Consider the following 24,306-nt stretch of genomic DNA (forward strand, 5'->3'; position numbering starts at 1 on the left):
TCAGCAGAAACCGGCTAGTTCAATCCATGTGTGGCCATCCCTATTTGACATTGAATTCTGTCAAATGGGAATGTTGGGAAACGTTTGTCAGTCAGCAGCTGCAGCCAAGTGATTGACAGTGCTGTCCAGCTGTCAGAAAACAATGTCTCACTGGGGGGGGGGGGGTCCTTCATCTACATCATTTGTGTGGATTCAACAATGCATTCTTTCAGCCTTCTGGTTGAATGAAAAAGGGTTATGTAGTTCACATATGTTTTGATGACTTGTGCAAACTATCTTTGTTGATCCCTTGTCTGAGTACATCGGGTGCAGTGGGACCAAATGTAACCAGTTTGATTATCGATAGACAACAGAAACATGTTTGTAAATGTTCTAATTTATCCAGGTCATAGTATAGATAGAAGTGGTTAGTCACAATCATCTGGACTTGTTCTGTAATGCTGAAGGCATTTTACATTTTATCTAAACTGCGTCTTTATTTCTAATAAGTTATTGTCACATTAAGTGATGGGACAGAGTGGTTCTACAAACTTTCCCACCTCCCATCCTGTTCTGGACAACCAGCATCTGCCTTGACATGTTCTATGGTATTTCAACTAAAATGACTGAGTTTCATGTGTGGATATAAATGCTGGGGTATGTTTCTGGCACTCATTAAAACTGGAGACATGGCTTGGATAAGCTGTGAAATGTCATCAACATTACAGAACATGTCCAGTTGAATGTGACTAATCACGATTAGCTACAATGCAGCATCTAGCAGTCACTGAAGTACTAAGCTCATACTAGTTTTATAAAATCTGGTGAAGGAGAAATACTTCTGAGTGTGTTAGAAAATACAGTGTGAATTTGATAATACTGTATATATTATGCTTAAATGTTTTTTTTTTTAATACAAGCCATATAAAAATGTTCAAAAACATGAAAGGAAGGTGGTTAGTAGAAGACACCATTGGAAGCCTAGTATATGCTTTCTGGGTCCACAGAAACACATAGCTAGTGCTCTAGAGTTTTCTACTAGGTTATCCTGCTTACTGTGTAAGAAATTGTGAGAATTTTCATTTTAAGTAAACCTATGCAGAGAGGAGGGTTGCCATTGCTCCTAGTTACCTGTCTTTGACTTCAATACTTTTGAGTCACTCACCTGGAACAAGTATGCTGATTTTAAAGTAAAAAATCCTGCACACTTACCTACTAGTGAGTGACTGAGAACATTTTGAAGCCTTTGAAGCAGTGTGGCAGCCAGGCAATATTCTTATCATTATGGGTTGACAATTGTATGCTCACTGGGCACCCTATGAATGAAAGATAAAGATGCGAGCAGCTGCAAAAGTTTGCCAAAAAGATTGTATTGTTGGTTGTTGTTTGGAAGGGGAGAGCATTGGTGGAACAGAGCAAACTCTCATATGCATATGCATATAGGTTGGCTATCTAGCACATGGTGCTCACCTTGCACCTCCCCCAGCCATATCCAGTTCTACTTTAAATATAGATTGGTTGCAACTTGAAACATGGTTTCTGGTCTTATGTATTAATATTGTGTGGATTAGAAAACCTTTCTAAAGATTTTATGGCACTCAAAATGAGACCAGAGAAACATAACATACACTGTGTGCAGAGAATATAAATAGGCCATTTTATGAAATATCTTTTCTTGGTGCTAAAATTAAAGATGACTTTTCCACAAACACCTGAATCTAAAGAAACCGGATGACCATTCCTGCCAGTAGCTATATTACAGTATACAGATAAGACAGATCTTGTGGGCTGTTGTGCTATGACTCACTTTCTATTTCACATTTGTCCTTAACAACAGTTGAATGCTTTATATATTTTTCCTATAACAATAATTGTTTAGATTTTAGCTTTTTGGTACCGTGGAAGGCCAAAATATTCTTCCCCTTTCCGCATTTCACCTCTTTAACTGTGTATAGCTTGTATATACACTATATTGCTAAAAGTATTGGGACACCTGCCTTTACATAGACATGAACTTTAATGGCATCCCAGTCTTAGTGCATAGGATTCAGTATTTAGTTGGCCCACCCTTTGCAGCTATAACAGCTTCAACTTTTCTGGGAAGGGTGTCCACAAGGTTTAGGAGTGTGTCTATGGGAATGTTTGACGTCAGCGTCTGACCACACAAATGCGCTTCTGGAAGAATGGTCATACGAGACGGCCTGGCTCGCAGTCTTCACTCTAAATGATCTTAAAGGTGTCAAGTTGAGGTTAGGACTATGTGCAGGCCAGTCATTTTCTTCTACCCCAAACAGTCATGTTGGAACAGGAAGGGACCATCCCCAAACTGTTCCCACAAAGCTGGGAGCATGAAATTGTGCAAAATGTCTTGGTATGCTGACGCCTTAAGAGTTCCCTTCACTGGAACTAGGGGGCCAAACCCAACCCCTGAAAAACAACCCCACACCATAATCCCCCCTCCACCAAACTATACACTTGGCACAATGCAGTCAGGAAACTACTGTTCTCCTGGCAACTGCCAAACCCAGACACATCCATCAGATTGCCAGAAAGAGAAGCGTGATTCGTCACTCCAGAGAACATGTTTCCACTGCTCCAGAGTCCAGTGGCTACATGCTTGACACCACTGCATCCGATGCTTTGCATTGCACTTTGTGATGTATGGCTTGGATGCAGCTACTCGGCCATGGAAACCCATTCCATGAAGCTCTCTACGCACTGTTGTGCTAATCTGAAAGCCACACAAAGTTTGAAGGTCTTTAGCTATTGACTTTGTAGACAATTGGTGATTTCTGCGCACTGTGGGCTTCAGCATGCGCTGACCCCCGTTTTGTCATTTTACGTGGCCTACCATTTCCTGGCTGAGTTGTTGTTGTTCCCAGTTGCTTCCTCTTTGTTATAATACCACTTACAGTTAACCGTAGAATATTTAGTAGCAGGGAAATTTCACAGATGGACTTATTGCACAGGTGGCAACTGAGCTCCTGAGAGCAACCCAATCCAGAGCTCACTGAGCTCCTGAGAGCAACCCATTCTTTCACAAATGTTTGTTGAAGCAGTCTGCATGCCTATGTGCTTGATTTTTTACACATGTGGCCATGGAGGTGATTGGAACACCTGACTCCAGTTATTTGGAGGGGGTGTTCCAATAGTTTTGTCAATATAGTGTATCTCCTTGCTGTTAGTCAATAAAACAAAAAAGCGGATCATAATGAAAATATACATCTACAAAGTATAGTTTACAGTAATTCCACTTGTTTTACTTCCATATGAACTTTAAAATAACTAGAACCAACCTTTGTTACGCATTAAGGTCTTATATGCTACCTGGTTAAACCAACTAAAGATATCTGTTTAGTGATTAAAATAGCCCTTGCGTGACTTTATCCTTAGGGCTTATGAGACTAGTGTTGAGCTGTATGTTGTAGCTGTAGCTCATCATGCTGTACTACTTTTGCCAAAAAATTGGACAAACATTTTTGCTTTTGAATCTGATCGTTAGTACACAGCTTTGAGAGCCAATCACGACAGTTCATATGACGTTATCCAAGGGGAATAACACAATCATTTTCTTGTACGATACCAGAACGAACAATTTTTGTTTAATCAGTACAGTATCCATCTGAAAAAAATTGGAAGACCAAGACCACGCATGATCAGAAACTAAAGAACACATTACATCCCTTCAGAAGTTGTATTCTGTCTTACGACAATTTTCATAACTTAAGTAACCTCTTCATTTTAGATACAGGATTAGCATGCAAAAAATTCATCCGATGTTCATGTGTACAAGGTTTTAGCAGAGTGTTCTCTGCACCGTTGACAGGCTCCATGCATCTCCATAGATAAATGAAATCATCATTCATATATAGTAGTTTTGACCACAGAACAGATGTTGGTGTACATATTGACACACTGCACATGCATTTTATTACCAATACTGTGAGTAGAGCATGGTCACTGGATTCAGAAAATGCACAGTGCATATCAGTGCTCATCCTTCACTCACTCTCTGTTTGAAAGACATCTTCATTGATCAAGTGCAGCTTGTCCATGTACCAGGGTTTGTCCTAGAAAGAGCTGGAGGATAAGCTTTATCTGTAAGATGTAACTTCCTACCCAGTTGAATGAGATACCTTTGGCTGTATCTAAGTCGTAAAAGAGTTTGGAACTCTCCGGTGGTCCTGACCATTTTTAAAGCTAAGCTCAGCAAACATATAATTAGAAGAATGCATATATGGGAGTTTTTTTTCTCCCAAATTATTTTTTATTTGTTTCCATTCAGGTTGAAGATTTACACAGTCTTATCAAAAATCATAGCCGGGTAGATTTCCCTCATTTTCTGTACATGCACTTACAGTAGTATTAAACCCCATAACAAACATTTAATGTTGGGGCTGTATTAGTTTTCTTTGTTAAGGTTTTTTTTTTAATGTATACCTTGTGATTCAACCACTAACACATTTTCTGTTGTAGGGTGTCCCCATTTTTGATAGAGGAGCAATGGAGATACATTTTGACAGCAGCATTGTCCATCTGGGGAGAGGGTAGTGTTGCCACACTACTGCCACTTTTTCTGAATAGTTTGACTTATTCTAAGTGGATCATCAGGTTAAAAAAAAAGGGAAAAGCCCAAAAAGAAAAAAATGCAGCAGCCACATATAAAAATTGCTAAGCTGCAATATAATACATTTTTGTTTTGGGTTTAATAGCACTTTAAGCAATACAACTTGGTCACCTTGGTGCCCCCCACCTGTGAGTGGACAGCATGGGAGCTGCAAAAGATTGATGAGGTCATTCTTTGCTATCTCTGTTCCCAACTCCAGTTAGCATTTTCCGTGTTAGCACATGCGCATGCAGCATAACTGATTGACCTACAGTTGTCCTTTCTTTTCCTGACTGTAAGACTTGATGTGAAGGGGATTACAGAAATCTGATATCAAGTTAAATTTAGAGACCTGCACTGGTATTTAGAAAAACAATCACATTTTGTAATGAAAACATAACTGTATTTTAATGCTTTTTATATCTGACCAAAGTTTAGCTTTAAAAGAGGTATAAATCATAGAAGGATGTAGAATGAAAGGTATGTTTTGTTAGCTATTGCATTGCGGTAAACAAACTATAGTTCCAGTTTTAATTCAGCTTAATTTAGTATCTGAGCTGATTGCCCGCTGATCTGAGCTGATTATGCAGGCAGATGTGAAATGTAATTGGTAGTTGGTTTGACCCATGCACAATGCACATTGTTAAAAAATACAGTATGTAAAGGCAAGGCTTTTTTCTTATTTAGCTTTATAAACAGTGGGGAATAGACTATGCCTTTATTGTTTGGGAATAGGATAAAGGGTTCACAGAGACTCCACGAGTTATCACGTTTAAAATATACCTTCTATGTACAGTTCATTGTTAATATTACCTAAAAAAAGGCTCAAACCTAACATTCAAAAGAAATCTAATATGCACATAAAAACATATTTTATACTTATGAACCGGCCCACCCATTAAAAATCAATCAATAGTGATCACCGTTTAGGTACAACCATTATTGTTTTGCATTTGAACAGAAAGTCACATGGATCCAGCTTCAGTATGCATGTTTTGTTGTTCATATATAGCAAAACAAAGTTGTAATTTATTAAGTATCTATCTAGCATGAATAATATAAATGCCACATAAGACAGGTTTTCAGTGCAGTTGATAGCTTCAATTAGCAGATAACCTACTAAACAGATACTGCAAACATGCCAGCTGCTCACATCTGCGGGTATATCCAAAACTAATTCCCTTGCTGTTTTATAAAATTTCTCTCAGCGAGTTATAATACAAAAATATGGATTGCACCGTTGGTGCCAGACATCACATTTATGGTATACATTCCAAAGGATATAAATTGCTGAAATATATGATGATACCTTTCCAAACAAGAGTTTCTACCTTGTGAGTCTCTTATCAGCAACCTATTCCGAATTCTCTTACCATGGCAATCACCTGTTGATAACTATTTATGCCTAGGTGTTTTATTGCTGTCTGTATCCTCAGTGGGGCGATACCCCCCTCTATTTATACTTTTAACCATTGTTACCTAGACAGAGCATGAAGGGAAGTCAAACATTTTCAAGAGCAAAAGTGAGGGTCAATAATCCAATGGAGACACCTGTTGAAGCTTCAAGACAAGAATTGAAGGGTAATCTTCCCCATTTGACAGAGCACAAAAAATAACTTAATAACCATTAATTCCTCTATCAAAAAAAAAAAGTATTGGCATATACATAAAAAATTTACATAGAGATAAAAAAAAACAACTGTAAGTGAACATTTCAATGAGAGATCAAACATTGCTTAAGCTGCAGAAACCTACCAACATGCTGGAATGTTTCAGGGTTTCCGTAAATTGCCTTTAAATTATAAAACCAAAGGGAAGACATAATAGTCACTACAGAATGCTCAGTGATCATCGAAGAAAGAGAAAAACATCAATCTTTTGTGATTATGAAAAGTCTGCCTCTACATGTCTCAAGTAACAATTGTGCAGAGACTATTTCTGCTACCAAAGGACTCAAATAGCATCCTGGTAATAAATGCTAACCTTTGAGAACATTATGGTTTCCAGAGAGAAGTTATATGTCAGCACAAATTATTGTGTTTTGTTTTCACAAAACCAGGCTTATATTGCTCCACATCAAAAACTAAATATGTGTTACTTCCTAAATGAAAACCCACCTGCACTGCATAGTGAAAATGTCAAAAAAATTGAAAAAATGTTGCTATAAACCTTCAGACAAAGAATACATCCATTCTATTCACTGCTGTCCCCAATATCAAGCAAATTATTGATTTTTATTGTTTGCAGGGTAAGTAATATTTGTTTCTTTCCTTTTTTTTATTTTTAAGAGGACACAGAGACACCCTATTGTAATCTGTAAACACGTGCACTATGCTAGTTCAATATATTTCTGTCATTGTGGTATGTAAGATTCTGCTGAAAATTGCATTTATACAGCAACTTGCAAACTATTTTTAGATGTGGCAACATCTGGTGAAAAATTAAAAAAGGTGCAGAGCTACAGAATCAGAAATGGAACATTTTAGTTATAATCCCATTCCAGTCACTTTGTACATATTTGGTTTGTACTGTGCTAGATTTCTTGTTAGGATTAATTCAAACTGTAGAGGCACTGTTAATATGTAATTCCAGGAAAATAATTAAAGTACTAAAGGCATGGTACTTCTTTGCTATTCGATTTAACAGTTACCTGTACAAAGTGGCTTTTGTAAGTATTTTATTGCTCTCTTTCCCAGGTCATGGCTCTCTAGCAATCTTTAAGCTGGTCAGTTTTTCCTTATTTGAAGTGGATGGGGAAATCCTGCTTGTTGTGTCTTTGTGTTGACAGTGTGGAGACTTCCCCGCCATCAGAATACACTGATCAGCTCTGCAGCCTACTGCTTGCAGCATTGATTGAGCAAGAGTATATCAACAGGTTGGTTCAATGGAAGTCTATTAGTAGATCAACTACTGTTTAACAACAGTGGCCACACATGGATGAAATTTGCTTGGTCCGTTCTGAAATTTCATTCCATGAATGGCCAGCTTTAGATAACAGCTGTGACAGCTCTGCGTACAAATTTACTTTACATTCGGGAACCTAATCTGCAGAGCCTGTACAGTAAAACTAGTTATACATGGCTCCAGTTTTAGCCGATTCCCTCTGAATCACCTGAAATTCGAACTGTGGCTGACCTTGATGGCATTTAAAAATCAACTGAGCCACATGGTGTAATGGCTATTTTGGGCCTACAATAATTTTTAACATTATTGTGAACTTCTGATAGGGGTCTCAATTCCTGTAACTTATTTACCAACTGTTGCATCACCTCAACACCCTTATAAGGTTTCCTGTAGAGGTTTATGAGAGTATCCACTTTGGATATTCCCAATGTAGTGATATTCTTTCAACACAAGATGGCGAGGTGGAGACTCTTTGGTATGCAATTAGTGCACCATATAAGGCAAAGGATTGAAGTCCCCTCCCAGTTCTGACGAAGTCTGCGGTGATTGGCGGACGAAACGCGTCAACGTATTGACGTCACTACGCTCGGCGTCTTCACTGGGTGCGGCGCCCACGAGGCGGGAAGGAACGGCGGTGTCATAGCTCCCTGCTAGGTAGGCCCAAGACCCTCTGAGAACTACCAGTGGGCTATTATCACAGCGGTTCGCAAACGGCAATCCCTCAGGGAAACATACCTTCCACCGGTGGCAAGTTATTTAAAGCTTACGGCTGTTGAGATTTACAGAGCCTACATGGTGTTAATAGGGCATGTTTTATGGGCCTAATTTACCCTGTATACTCGGGGAATTTTTTGGAAATCCTCTTTGGAGGAGAATCTACATATATATATATATATATATACGCTATCCTATTCAGGTATTTTTTGCTGTGACATAGCCACATCCTTATAAAACCGCAAATAACCTTCTCAAATTGAGCAATTTTTAGAAACACTTTATTGGGTATATTAAACTCAGGTATCTACGGCCTGCTATATGCTACATACACATTATATGTGTTTGAAATCCACGCATCGTGTATACCTGGTTCCTCACCCCCATATGCATCTTTGAAAAAGCATCAAGGACCTGATCTTATTTCAAGTCGACAGGAGTCTTCTTGATCCTTATTGATGGTAATATATCCACATTTTATGTGTGTTTTGTTTTCGGGGTCACCTGATGCCCATGATCTATACATTTACTATCTTTTTCTATATATATCCTCAGAATCATTTGGTACTGTGGACCTTGTTTTATTTGGGGTGGCTATCCAGGAAGTCCCTACACGTGAGAAGCGGGTATGATAGTCTCACTATTGAGAAGGTAACAGCAGTATCCATTGACTATTGTGGAGGGAGGCCTGGTAAATTTTGGATGTGATTTGGGTTCCATATTTCTATACATATACTATGTATTTTTGTGTTCCAGCTTGTACATTCCAGGAGGTCCCTGACATATACTGGGAACACACCTATTGAATACATGGTTCACTCAAATATAAAGCGGGAAACCTATGGAAACCCAGGATAACTATTTCATCATTACACAACTCTGCCTTATATGGTGCTCTGTTGGCTAAGATGACCCTAAATTGAAGACGCTAAGTGTTTTTTAACATGATTTTATTTTTTTCATATGTACACCGTGCTCATGTTTAACCTCCCTATGATCTATGTGATCAAATAAAGTATTGTTAAAATTCCTTTAAATTCATATTACTCCGCGTGGATTATTTAGAAACCTTCTTTTTCAGATAGGTGTGTCCTTGTCACACTATCATATTGCTTAGTATGCTGTTCTTTGGGTTTATGTATCCACACTTATACAAGTGAGTCGGAGATATGCTAATGACATCAGTAATTCATGTCATTTTTGGTGGCCTGTTTTTGCTTTATTGTTTTGGTTTATGAGAGTAGGGCCATCAGGCTGAATAAGCCCTGGAGTCGGGAGTATTGTCATAGATTTTCCTGTGGGAACTGGCTTCAACGGAGGTATGCTTTCTGGACATTGGCCTATCCTAAATTCCATCTGATGAACTACAGTTGGCCAATATCTTTCACAAATCACAGAACCCCCCTTTGAACAGAAATGGCAAAATACTGGAACCTGTTGAAGGGTGTGACTACCTGGAATGGAGGGGGGAGCGGATACAAAGCATGCCATTGCTCACATTTCTGCCTCACTTTGTCCCCTTGCCTCTTTGGAAGACCAGTCATCATGATGTCTGCGTAATGTATTATTCTGTTTCTTTTCTGTATTTCTGTCCTTTAGTCATCTCTTTGTATTGGTAACATTCTGTATTTGCATTGTAATATTACTACTTTTAAAGTTATACTGTCTACACTATATTTTTTTTATATTTGATTAATAGCAAGCTTCTTTTCTGTGTAAATAAATTAGATCTTTATTTTTGCACAGTTGTTATCATTTGGTAATACTTTTATTGGTATTAGCCACATCTGGATTGGCTAAATTCATGCATAGACAAAAGGTTGTAATCACTTATTACATTTATAATCTTAGATAGAACCAAGGGAATAAGTGCGGTAGCAAAACGGCCAAAACAATGGTAAATGATCAGCTGAACAGTAACTTCTTATTTGGTACGTGGCTGTGTGGATACAATAGATGTCAGTGCAAATTTCTCCAACCCCGCTGTTTAGCATGGACGGAGGAAACTATTGCTTTTTTAAGCCCAAATAGAATGGATGGAAGAATCTTTCCTGCCAGCTGCTGTATTCAGACAACTGCTACCCCTGTGGCTGTCAGACTACCTGAACAGTGACTGCATCTGATTAGCAGCAATCACTGTTTGGCTGAGAATTTTCCACTCAGCTTCTATATTACTTTTTTTTCCCTCTGGAGTTTTTCTTTAAATGAACCCTGTAAGTTGCCTATACAATTGTCAGGCAGCTTCAATAGAAGAGGAATTATAATCACCTCTCCATTGGCCTGTGTCTCCTTCCTTATGTCTATTTAAGAAATGCAGCTTCAAGCAAATTCCTCAAAATTCAACAACTGCAGGCGTACTCTTGTTCCCCACTGTATACTGTGGCTCCATTCTCAAAACTCCTACATCACTGTTGAGTCATGTAGTGACTTGGAGGTTGAAGGAAGGAACTGGGAAACACTGGTATCAACATCAGAAGTGTTGAAAACGAATGTTGAAAGTTACATGGAGCAACAAAAGTACATGGAGCAACGAAGAGTTGAGTATAATACCTTATATTGCTGGAACCTACCAATTAGATTTTTTTAGGTGACTGACAGTGGTGGTTTAAGCGGATCTCATTGTGTGGGGATTTATGTAAACCATATCTGACATTTACTATTGGTGAATCATGTACAGTTCACTGACAGAGAAGAAATTTTTGGAAGCACAACTGGAAAAGTAGCCTTTAATGGTGGAAAAGATGTTATTATGGGATGAAAAATCTTAGCATCACATTAATGATAGTACCCCATGGAGAAGGGAAAGATCCTTCCACTTTGTTTGTGAAAGAGCAAACAGCATGATCTACAAAAACAGACAGATGTCTTATTGCATGGTATAAGGGGTCTCCTTTCCTATGGTCAGATAGACCTCAAATGTTTTTAACTAAATTTTGGAATGCAAGACAGAGACACATTTCATGTGAATAACTACCTGCCGGTAAACTCTGGTATTACAGCGAATAAAAAACAACAGTTCTTGTATTTTACTGGTCAGGATATGAGCCAAGACATAAGAAACAGTGGAATCAGGATCCTGTTATTGTTTAAAATGAAGGTTCAGGGGGTAAAGTCCATTCTATGGTATTACAAATACATCATATGTATTTTATTACAGTACTGTCCACAAAATTCATATAACACCATATCGAATTAAACATCCTTTTAAAATAATACAAATGGCAAAATGCATCTGTCTGAATAAAGCAATCATTTCACTTTGTTCCACAAAAACTAAGATTAATCAATGTGTTATTTACATGTTTTTTCAATACATGGTATCGATCATATTCTATATGTGTTTCAGAATTGAGTCTCACTTTTACTGACCTTGCACAAACAATAATCAAAGGTAGAAATGATTCAACAATATTCAAATACAGCTCACCACAGGCCATCACACATCCACAGGGGGTTGAATGTATTGTTCAGAAGCAGGGTCAGATGAGAAGGTTATTCTGTTATTTTTTGTTTAAATTGATGTATTATAAATTGTAATGCATGCTCAGGTCTTTTCATTATCCAGTGGTTTTAGTGACAAGAGAAGCTTCAGAAGATTAATTACTTCATCAGAGTGATTGCCTGTCAATATCCCTTACCAGCATATCACAAATGCAAAGAGGAAAGCATTCAATGGGGCTGTTCATTTAATACAGCAGCCCAGCAAAGCAGACTCCTTTATAATTTATATTAAGCTGTGACACTAAAAATACACAGTGAGCAATATTTCCTTGTCTTTTTACTGTGCCTACCTTATTTGTATGAGATAGTTTTTCAGATGTAACTTATGTTAAAGCATTGTAATGCTATAAAGATATAGAAGCTGGTGATGAAGCATAGCTTACATTGACTTGGCTGAGAACATTATTCATATTCAGTTTCTAGTATTTGCATATTGCACAATGGCAAACACACAGTTTATATGACAATATCATGTATTTAGGCTGCACACTGTTATGTAGTAATGATCACTGACACATTCAATACCAGCTTTAGAGCTGGAGGCACAATGGGATACTGCTATTTAAGGTCATAAGAAGCAGTGTAAATGTATAAGTTAGCGAGCGCACCAAGTAAAGCCGCTAATGCACAAAAAGGAACCACAAAAGCCTTTCTAAGAGTATGACATAAAAATGGGGTGTGCAGCGCTATACAAATAAAACACACTGTCATAAGTATGACAAAATATGACAAAAAAGTCCTATAAACTGGATAATATACAGTCCAAGGTAATGTGATATCAGTCCAAAAAGGTATATTCCAGTGGTGGAGTGTAAATGACTTCAATCCAAATGGGTATATTCCAACATCATGACATGAAGGTGTAGAAAAATTGCCCACTCACCGGAAGTGCAATTTAATGTGCACATAGAAATTCCATGAAGCCGGAAGTCCCGTGAAGGTACAGCCTGATGGTGAAGGTGCCCTCTGGTGGTAAATGGGGTAACGGCTGCCAGAGATGATGACCTGGACCTATATCCCAACTTCTCCTGCCTGGGTGGACTCCTGGAATGCTGGGCTGAGATGTGAGGGCTCAGTGCCAGGTAATAGAGATGGAAATACTCATGGTGTAGTATTATGAAGTATATTTATTAAGTAAAGATCATCATGATAAAATAAAATAGAACACGTACAGGGTTAAAGTACCTATATAGATATAATGTGAAATGAGCTCTTTGAATACACTGACCAGTGGGTAAAAAGTGATGGCCACCGGACCTCCTGATCCGGTGGCGTAACGTCAAGGCGTGCAGAGGCTCCTCCTATAAGAAGCAGTGTTTAATACACTCTCAAGTAGACAATTACACCTGCTTTACAGACAATTAGATTAGTATTGTACTAATGAATAAAGAAACTGGTCAGACCTGTATGCTTTTCTTACACTGATGAACTTTATATAGTGTTTTAACACCTATTTTTATTTATATCGATTCTAATAATGGAAATAGATTCACAATTCATGTTTATAAAGAATGGCTTGCATGGATAGAGCTGCCACATTTGGCATTTGCCATAATGCGATTTGCAATGATTTATTAGTGAATTTATGATCTGAAAAACAAAAATGTGAAATGAGTCCTAAAAGTGCTGACCTGAAATATTATAAATATTCAAAAGCTGCAAATAGAAATTGAAAAATGGATTAAAAATTAGTATTATAACTAAAATTAATGAATGTAAACCTACGTGTGATAAAAAGTGATAAGTAGTACAAAAAAAGAAGGCATTAAGGAGCAACTAACTGCACAAACAGGGATCTAGCACGTGCACTAAGACATGCCTGAAGGCATTAAGGAATTGTAGCTACCCAAAGCCACTATGAAAGGGATGTAAATTAATAAACCAATTTACCAATTTTTCTATAGTTTTTTCTATAGCTATGGCTATTTAAACAGAGCTACAATTAGACAAGGTTTAAGCAAACATTACTAACGTTAACTTCTGCCAATGCTAGTTGCCTGGATGTCAAGCTGATCCATTGGTTCCATTGATTCTAAATCACTGAACTGGACAACAAGGCAACCAGAATTTCAGAAAGTGATCCACAATTGCATCCTCCAAATTTTACTCTGTACAGATTTCCTTTACAATTGCGATTTGCAAAAAATAGGATCACTTACTTCCCAAGTCACAACAGCTGAAATCACTTTTCTAAACAGATTTAAAACCAGTTTGAATAGAGTATACCTCAAAAGTGGCAGAATAGAAGTCATTCATCCTGTTTGACTCTTTATATCTCATCGCCTATGTTATAGAAATACGGAAACAAAGCACATTTTCATTCCTGTTTGTGAGGAATAACAAAAAAAAACCTACTATACCAAACTTCAGCAGTATAGGTTCAGGTCAACATTATATCTTGGTACTGCAAAGAAGGCAGTTTTCATCCAAAATGAAGTGTTGGATATACAGGTGAAACTTGAAAAATTAGAGTATCGTGCAAAAGTTCATTTATTTCAGTAATGAAACTTAAAAGGTGAAACTAATATATGAGATAGACTCATTACATGCAAAGCAAGATAGTTCAAGCCGTGATTTGTCATAATTGTGATGATTATGGCTTACAGCTCATGAAAACCCCAAATCCACAATCTCAGAAAATTAGAATATTACATGCAATCAATAAAACAAGGATTGTACATAGAACAATATCGGACCTCTGAAAAGTATAAGGATGCATATGTACTCAGTACTTGGTTTGGGCCCCTTTTGCAGCAATTACTGCCTCAATGTGGCGTGGCATGGAAGCTATCAGCCTGTGGCACTGCTGAGGTGTTATGGAAGACCAGGATGCTTCAATAGCGGCCTTCAGCTCTTCTGCATTGTTCGGTCTCATGTCTCTCATCTTTCTCTTGGCAATGCCCCATAGATTCTCTTTGGGGTTCAGGTCAGGAGAGTTTGCTGGCCAATCAATCACAGTAATCCCACGGTCACTGAGCCAGGTTTTGGTGCTTTTGGCAGTGTGGGCAGGTGCCAAGTCCTGCTGGAAAATGAAGTCAGCATCCCCATAAAGCTCGTCTGCGGAAGCAAGCATGAAGAGCTCCAAAATCTCCTGGTAGACGGCTGCATTGACCCTGGACTTAATGAAGCACAGTGGACCAACACCAGCAGATGACATGGCTCCCCAAATCAACACAGACTGTGGAAACTTCACACTGGACTTCAAGCATCTTGCAGTGTGTGCCTCTCCATTCTTCCTCCATACTCTGGGTCCTTGGTTTCCAAATGAGATGCAAAAGTTGCTCTCATCAGAAAAGAGGACTTTGGACCACTGAGCAACAGACCAGGTCTGTTTTTCTTTAGCCCAGGAAAGACGCTTCTGACCTTGTTTGTTGTTCAGGAGCAGCTTGACAAGAGGAATACGACATTTGAAGCCCATGTCCAGGATTAGTCTGTGTGTGGTGGCTCTTGATGCACTGACTCCAACCGCAGTCCACTCCTTGTGAAAGTCCCCAACCTTTTTGAATGGCCTTTTCCTGACAATCCTCTCCAGGCTGCGGTCATTCCTGCTGCTTGTGCACCTTTTTCTTCCACACTTTTCCCTTCCACATAACTTTCTATTAATGTGCTTTGATACAGCACTTTGGGAACATCCAACTGCTTTTGCAATTACCTTTTGAGGCTTTCCCTCCTTATGGAGGGTATCAGTGATGGTTTTCTGCACAACTGTCAGGTCAGCAGTCTTTCCCATGATTGTGATTCCTACTGAACCAGACTGAGAGACCATTTAAAGGCTCAGGAAACCTTTGCAGGTGTTATGCCTTAATTAGCTGATTAGAGTGGGACATTTTGAGCCTAGAATATTGCACCTTTTCACAATATTCTAATTTTGTGAGATTGTCGATTTGGGGTTTTCATGAGCTGTAAGCCATAATCATCACAGTTATGACAAATCACGGCTTGAACTATCTTGCTTTGCATGTAATGAGTCTATCTCATATATTAGTTTCACCTTTTAAGTTGCATTACTGAAATAAATAAACTTTTACACGATATTCTAATTTTTTGAGTTTTACCTGTACAACACTTGGGGTAAACTCTATGAAATCATCTTGCATTCAGGAGCAAAACAAACATTTTAGCTTTTATTTACAATTACTGTTTTTCCACTTTCTGGCTGAGTAAGGCACTGGTGATGCAACCTTGGCCTTAAAGATGCATCCTGGGAAGTTCCTGACACATGTTCCAGGAGGCAGACCCAGAGTTCCGGGAAATAAAGAGAGATGGAGTCAGTGAAAATGGCCACCATGAGAAAAATGGTAAGGAAAAGAAAAATAAAGTATGCAAAGATTATAAAGCCTACCATTATTTATCTATTTGTAGATTGTCATTACTAAATAAAATAAATATAATTTTTATGATAAGGGGTCATTTTCTCCTACTACACACACAAATTCACACTGACTGCTCCATATAGGCCACACTTTCTGTAGCATGTGCTGTGGTATTCCCTCTAAGGCTGTGGATTGCACCCAGTGCATTTCCAGTGCAATTTCTGGATGCCTATTACCCAGCATGCACCTGTGAAATGTTTTTGACGCATTTTCTATTCATTTCAATTGGGACCTGTGTTTTTGGTGCAAGCAGAACTTTTCAAAATGCATCGCACTTGCGCTACTGTGGTGTGAAGAGTCCCATAGGATTTAAAGGGAAATATTTTTCCATTGATTTTATAGCATGTTAAAAATGCAGCAAAAAAATTTGTTTCACCAATAACATTTAAACTTCCAAAGCCATTCTGATTCTTATATTGACTGTGAGAAATGGATTAATGCTGGAATGTTTTTACATTAAGTTTTCTGTGTGTGTATAAGGTTGCAAGGAGTTGCATATTGTAGGATACTGTGCTGTGGACTGGTGCACTACAGCTATAACTGGAAGAAAAAATTAAGTAACAGGCAGTACTATGCAACACATTGTAACTGCTCCCCACTGTCATATCCCATTCCACACTAGGTATCTGTATACACTCTTTTCCTACTCAATCTGATTGGGTCATGTATAAGCAGAGCTAGTGACATAACATCACAGCTGACTTTTGTTTTCCAAACACAGAACAGACATGGAAGCTCCAAGGTGACTTTTTTGTGGTGGAAAACATTAATTTATAATTTTGCACATTGAAACTTGTTCTACGCTAACATTCTACATAAAACAGAGTTTTGTGGACAAGTTTTACATTTTAATACGGTCTGCACTATATTTATACCAACCATATAGATCACACTTCCATATGCACAGAAAAAGCTTTGTAAGTCTGTATTTTTCCTGCATCTTAAAATTTTGATCCATATTATTCACTGACATAATCTGTTGCTATGGTAACATGCTGTATTATGTGTGAATGGCAACAACTATTTTAATTTTACTGTATTTTACCATTTGACAAGAAATAAAAAATTAATGCTTATACATTTAAAATAGCACAATGTCAGTGTACACTTATTTAGTGGTTACTTATTATTATAACTGATTATGCTTTATTCATACAGTTGCAAATAGTATATTCCATTGAAAACTGAAAGGCTTGAAAAAAAGATCTTGAACTATCATACAAAGGCTCACTTGCAACTTCCCCTGAACACGGGTTATATAGACATTTAGTTAGAATATATACATACAGTATATACAGTGTGTGTATGTATATATATATATATATACAGTATATATATATATATATATACATATATATATATATACACACTGTACATACAGTCAGATCTATAAATATTGGGACATCGACAGAATTCTAACATTTTTGGCTCTATACACCACCACAATGGATTTGAAATGAAACAAACAAGATGTGCTTTAACTGCAGACTGTCAGCTTTAATTTGAGGGTATTTACATCCAAATCAGGTGAACGGTGTAGGAATAACAACAGTTTGCATATGTGTCTCCCACTTGTTAAGGGACCAAAAGTAATGGGACAGAATAATAATCATAAATCAAACTTTCACTTTTTAATACTTGGTTGCAAATCCTTTGCAGTCAATTACAGCCTGAAGTCTGGAACGCATAGACATCACCAGATGCTGGGTTTCATCCCTGGTGATGCTCTGCCAGGCCTCTACTGCAACTGTCTTCAGTTCCTGCTTGTTCTTGGAGCATTTACCCTTCAATTTTGTCTTCAGCAAGTGAAATGCATGCTCAATCGAATTCAGGTCAGGTGATTGACTTGGCCATTGCATAACATTCCACTTCTTTCCCTTAAAAAAACTCTTTGGTTGCTTTTGCAGTATGCTTTGGGTCATTGTCCATCTGCACTGTGAAGCGGCGTCCAATGAGTTCTGAAGCATTTGGCTGAATATGAGCAGATAATATTGCCTGAAACACTTCAGAATTCATCCTGCTGCTTTTGTCAGCAGTCACATCATCAATAAATACAAGAGAACCCGTTCCATTGGCAGCCATACATGCCCACGCCATGACACTACCACCACCATGCTTCACTGATGAGGTGGTATGCTTAGGATCATGAGCAGTTCCTTTCCTTCTCCATACTCTTCTCTTCCCATCACTCTGGTACAAGTTGATCTTGGTCTCATCTGTCCATAGGATGTTGTTCCAGAACTGTGAAGGCTTTTTTAGATGTCGTTTGGCAAACTCTAATCTGGCCTTCCTGTTTTTGCTGAGCTCACCGGTGCATTCCTTCTTTTTAAGAATGTTCCAAACAGTTGTTTTGGCCACGTCTAATGTTTTTGCTATCTCTCTGATGGGTTTGTTTTGTTTTTTCAGTCTAATGATGGCTTGCTTCACTGATAGTGACAGCTCTTTGGATCTCATCTTGACAGCAACAGATTCCAAATGCAAATAGCACGCTGAACTCTGGTCCTTTTATCTGCTCATTGTAATTGGGATAATGAGGGAATAACACACACCTGGCCATGTAACAGCTGAGAAGCCAATTGTCCCATTACTTTTGGTCCCTTAACAAGTGGGAGGCACATATGCAAACTGTTGTAATTCCTACACCGTTCACCTGATTTGGATTTAAATACCCTCAAATTAAAGCTGACAGTCTGCAGTTAAAGCACATCTTGTTCATTTCATTTCAAATCCATTGTGGTAGTATATATAGCCAAAAATGTTAGAATTGTGTTGATGTCCCAATATTTATGGACCTGACTATATATATATAAATATATATGTATATATATATAGCTTTTTAAATTAACATATCAAACACTACCCATGTTGATTTCATTATCATTCCTCAAATACCAGTAGATATTCAGCTACAAGTATTTAGTAGCACATCCTACAGAAGATAATTCACAAATTTCTGATGCTAAAATAACCCAACATCATGGCACAAAAAGACTAGATCACGCTAGAAATAAAATAACAGAAACTACGCACCAACCACCATATTATCATTTAGTCCAATTATTTTCGAAGCAAACATTAGGATGTCCTAGCCTATATAGCCAGAATGTGGTATTAGAAATGATAAAACCCCCTTTTATGAAGATAAAATGTAGGGTGGCAGATTTCAGTTTAGTTGCTACTTTGTTTTTGCTTTGTATGTCTACCCCTACTGATTTCGGTCCTCTGCAGCATCCTCTGCATCTTCATCTTAATCCTTCCTTAGCAACAAGTGTTGGAGCTCTTTCTGTCTCATCTACTAAATCTACCTGCATGCAAGGTCCTAGACTGTTATCTTTGTCCTTGCTTCACTAATAAATGACCCACTAACCTGGAAGAAATATGCAGCTTGGGAGTTCTAATCCACTTGCTACATACAGGTCAGTGGCTCACTAAGTACTTAAGCAAGACTTAGAATGACAGTACTGAAGCCAGCATCTTCAAAGCATGTCAAAACAGGCAGATTGAATATTTATATTCTGGCAGGTCCCTTTTAAAGCCAGCCTCTACATAAATATAAAAGCAGCTTGGTCTGCAATACTTACCTTTTAATTCAGCTTTGTCCCCATGCAGCTCTTCCACAGGATACCCTCAGTCTTTTGGGTTGCATGATGTCCAACATCACTCAACCTAAAACACGCAGCCTGGGGGAGCTTCAGTGTGGTAAACAGGGGGCATTAGGGAGGAAAGTTAGGAGCTGGAGTTATGCTTTAACCATTTAACTGGACTGTAGTTCAATATGTTTTATTTTAGTTCAATACAGCTATGTTTTATTATAATGTAAGTTATACATTACAGAAGCCTAATTCCATTATTTTACTGTACATAATGTAATGTGAGCACAACACAATCATTACATCCACATATAAAGATCTGTACTACTTTTCCTCCCATTCCCTTTCCATGTTTACATAACATACCTGGGTAAATTTACATCAGATTACTTTTATGGCATATATTTATGGAGTATGAATAAGGAATGATTTTCACTGCTTTTGTCACTGGAAAACCAATCATCATTTGTATAATTTACTTACTAAAAATATTACATTTATTTAAGGTAATTATACCACCAGAGAATTTAATCTATGAACATACACGTGAAGAAAGCTGTAAGGTAGTTAGAGGCTTGTATGAAAAAACCTCAAAACAATCAAATGAATAGATGAAGAGACAGAAGCAGTGATAGAGAGAATGAATTATAAAACACTGCTGTAATCACAGTAAATGCCTGATACCCTCACTTATCTGTGTCGTAAGGAGATTAAAAGGATCTGTTGTCAGGCCACAAAGATATCAGACAGAGAAACACAAAGACAACAGCTAGGATGGTGGGAAATAAAATGTGAATTTCCTTTGAATATAAAGGAAATCTGTAAGGACAGAAATATGGGAGCTGCTACTATAGACTTGCTTACAATGGTGTAGTCTCTGACATCGTCTCCACCTTTGTTGGGTTACCTAATGAGTCAATGACCCAGAATAAGCAGGCACACATCAATTTAGCAACTATGGACCTGCATTATTTTCCCATGTCAGTGGAAGCAAAGATAAGCACAACAGCCCCAGAACCTTGATGTTTTAAACACGTAGGACATGACAACTTTCTCCAACTCTCCTTTCAAGCTTGACAGCATTCATTTGAGAATTCATGGAGTAGTAAGCTGCAGCTTGGAAGAGCCAATGCCACTTTTGTACACATAGCCTGTACATTAAAAAACAACCTTTGATAACTTCCCCTCTGTAAACTATGTAGTATTCATTAATGTATTATTTACTATTCACTTTGCAAGAAAAGTTGCACTTTACAAAGGAATTTTTCTCAGAGCTTGAGGTAAAATTAAATTTTGTATAGAATACCCAATTACATGCAAGGAAAGTAAAAGAAAAAACAATGTTTGGAGGATGGAAGTCAGTAAAGCTTTGCCTCATTCACGAAGCTCTGGGGCAAATTCCCTTGCATAGTACAACTTCCCTTGCAAAGGGTAAAGTCCATTTGACCTTAAACCAACTCTACTTATTTCTGTTTGGAGACATTCTTTCTTCCACTAATATAGGAGGTCATTCTTCCTCTTACTGTTCACCAATGTAAGCAGGACATTCTTTTTTGCACTGACCATGAATGTAAGGTACACTTCTGTACAAACCATCAATGTTAGAGAGGACTACGTACGTAGCCTGGAGGGATTTATAATGACTACTAATGTAATAGGAGTATTTACACTAACCACCAATGTAAGGGAACTTTTAAAAGAATATCCTGCCCTTCCACTGGCCACCAACAAGAGAGGTGCATAATGCATAACACTGTGACAGATACAATAGAATCTGGATATGCAGCTGTTCATTCAGACACACTAACATGTTTCCACTTGTCTGTGTCTGCCAGTGTCCAGATTAATGTGACAATGTAATGTAAAATGTACTCTGAATTTTGTACTCTGAAAGCTTGTTGAATTATTATCTGCAACATCCAGGCTCACAGTAATGCCAAGAGCTCAATATCCAAGAAGCATTTTGAAAAAACAAAATGCCTTGGAGATTTAAATGAAAGGCACCAAACTTCTTGATTTTGCATTGTTCATGACATCATAATGCAAAATTAAAAAATTAAATGCTATTTCAGCTGAGCTTTAGGCTGCTTCATGATACTATGGTATCGCCTAATAAATGACAGATTCACTTTAAATAAAAAGCCCATCAAAGCCACTCAGCACCTACTGTTAAAATGCTATGATTGGCTGTAGGTGGCACACAGGGTTATCAGAAAGAATTTCTACAATACTGAGAGCTCTTCCTTACAAGGAGTAAATTGCAGGCATGGGCTGATAAGGAATATAAGTGACTTCTGTTGCTATTTGTAGATCTTAAGCATATTGTGTAGGGATGGGAGAACTGAATGTAAGCCAAGTTTTCATAAATAATGGGTTTCAAAGACTTGCCTGCTTTAGTAATGCTTCTATATTAAAAATTAATATACATTTATATCCTCTTGATTCACAGATGTGCCTTTATAAAGCAATCAAACAATTGCTTCTCACATCTAAAAGCAGTGATAGTGCTATCCTATTAGCTCAGAAGGGATAAACAAAATTACTTGGCTAGAAGAGCACTAGCATCCAGTTTTACTTAAATTATTTACAGCACAATATAACTGTAAAATTGAAACTTGTTGCAATAGGTTGCTGTACTTAATATGCTGTACTCTCTATCTCCACAGCATTAAAGCAGAACGTAAGTGAATTTGGGAAAACTTGATTGCAGGTATCCTTTAATTGCATATGGGACTGTGTATGTCTCTTCTGCAATAAAAGTTTCTCTTTTTCTGCCAGCTCCTCTACTATTAAATGTACACTGAAGTGTGCACATTGGTTCAATGTACAGTTTTGGCAAGCCTTGGTGCCAGAATGAATTAACTCTTGTCTGTGAGGGAGTTACATCACCACAGGCTGGCTAATCAAGATGGTCAAAAACAATGAACCGAAAAGAAGACCGGGTGAAGATGGAAGCACCAGCGAAAGGGAAGTGAGTATAGGGAATTTAGTCTCACTTCAAATAAGTCTGTATATAAAAGGTCGGTTTGCTAAAAAATAATAATCACGTTAAAGATGGTGTCTGATGACCAGAGTCATCCACAGGGTTATTTTAACCACTGTACTACTTTAACTGGGAAATGCAAGGTAATGCTACACTGCAAATTAAATTTATATAATTTCTGTCACACAAATAGAGCTTTCTTTTGGTAGCATTTGATCATCGCTGGGTTTTTTTATGTGTTACTATATAAACCACAAAAGACTGTAAATGTTGAAAAAACAATATTTTTTCGTTTTGGCTATAAAACATATCCAACAAAAAATTTTTTAAATTTTATTTCTTTATAAATTTAGGCCAATATGTATTCTGCTGCATGTCATTGGTAAAAATACCAATAAGTGTATATTGATTGGTTTGTGTGAAAGTGATAGAAAACAGGGGCATTGATGCAGGGATTTTTATCTATTTATTTTTATACTAGTAATAGCAGTGATTAGTGACTTGTAGTGGGACTGTGATAGTGTGATAGGCAATCCAACACTGTGCAGGAGCTGTTTAACTCCAGTGACACTAAATAGTACACTTTACTAATAGTAATACTCTACACTGTCATTGTACTAAAGACACTGGCTGGAACAGAGTTAACATCTAGGGGCAATCCAAGGGTTAAATGTGTGCCTAACAATGTGTAATGTTTGCTGCTTTTACTACTACATGTGTTTGTCTTAGTGAATTACATTACCCCCTGTGTTTATTAAGCAGGGAGTAAAAAACAATCAGCAGGCCCCAGCCATAAATCATTGGCTAGGACCTGCTAACCACCTTGTACCAAATGACAGCACAGATCAGGCGGCGGGCATGCGCATCCTCTACCCAGAAATGCTAGATCACGTACATATATGTGATCTGTTGCAGCAGGCCACTGTGCGGTAGGTGGTCTGCAAGTGGTTAAATCTCTTGGGGACTCCAGTAATTATATCTGCTTGCCATAGTTTCTGGCTCTGTTCTTGTCTACTGAGGAGTCTATAATGTTTCTACCCACCACTGACTGTTCCCTCTACTGGCTCTCAATTGGTACCAAACAACAGGTAAAGCTGACCATAGACGGGTAAAATTTTGAACAAAAATTCTTAGGAAAAGAATGCTCTATTAAAGTTCATTGTTCTGAAAATGTACTAACAATTTTTGTAGACATTTTCATTCAAAATTCTATCCATTTATGGCGAGCTTGAATTTTTCTTAATACTAATTCGATTTTTGGTTGCTGATGAAAACACATTTGTAAAAAGTCTCAAGCACTTTGTGTGCACTGTTTTTTTTCCTGAGAGGAACCATTTATTTGTCAGTATATTTGTTGGATGGGTAGTTTCCCTTATGTTGATTAGGATAGGAACAATGTAATCTGAAACAACTGAGACATTTATCTCAGTGCCATAGATAAACACTATTGACCACTGGTTATCAACTGATGTCCAGCTGACATTGCTATAAAGACAAGTTGCCACCATAAATACTTTTTTCTCTCACATACCAAAAAAAAACAGTCCTAACTTATTTAAGTAGTGTTTTCCCTTTTCACGAATTATATTACAAAGCTTGATTTGTGTGTTGGTGTCTTTGTATATTCAAACAGTATATGTTGAAAATATAATTCTA

At 37.7% G+C, this 24,306-nt stretch overlaps 1 protein-coding gene and 1 long non-coding RNA gene across 3 annotated transcripts in view; one reads left to right on the forward strand and one right to left on the reverse strand.

Annotated features, from left to right (window-relative positions):
* The window catches only part of PACRG (parkin coregulated), an 816,916-nt gene that overhangs the window by 65,211 nt on the left and 727,399 nt on the right, over nucleotides 1-24,306 (reverse strand). The window lies entirely within an intron of this gene.
* LOC149469807 (uncharacterized) lies at nucleotides 8,773-9,233 on the forward strand. Its single transcript, XR_016311505.1, has 2 exons — nucleotides 8,773-8,854; nucleotides 8,960-9,233. It is a non-coding gene; the product is annotated as an uncharacterized LOC149469807 (long non-coding RNA).

Source organism: Staurois parvus, unplaced genomic scaffold (genome assembly GCF_062004578.1).
Source record: "Staurois parvus isolate SC_StPar_1 unplaced genomic scaffold, SC_StPar_1.0 ptg000059l, whole genome shotgun sequence".
NCBI lineage: Eukaryota > Metazoa > Chordata > Amphibia > Anura > Ranidae > Staurois > Staurois parvus.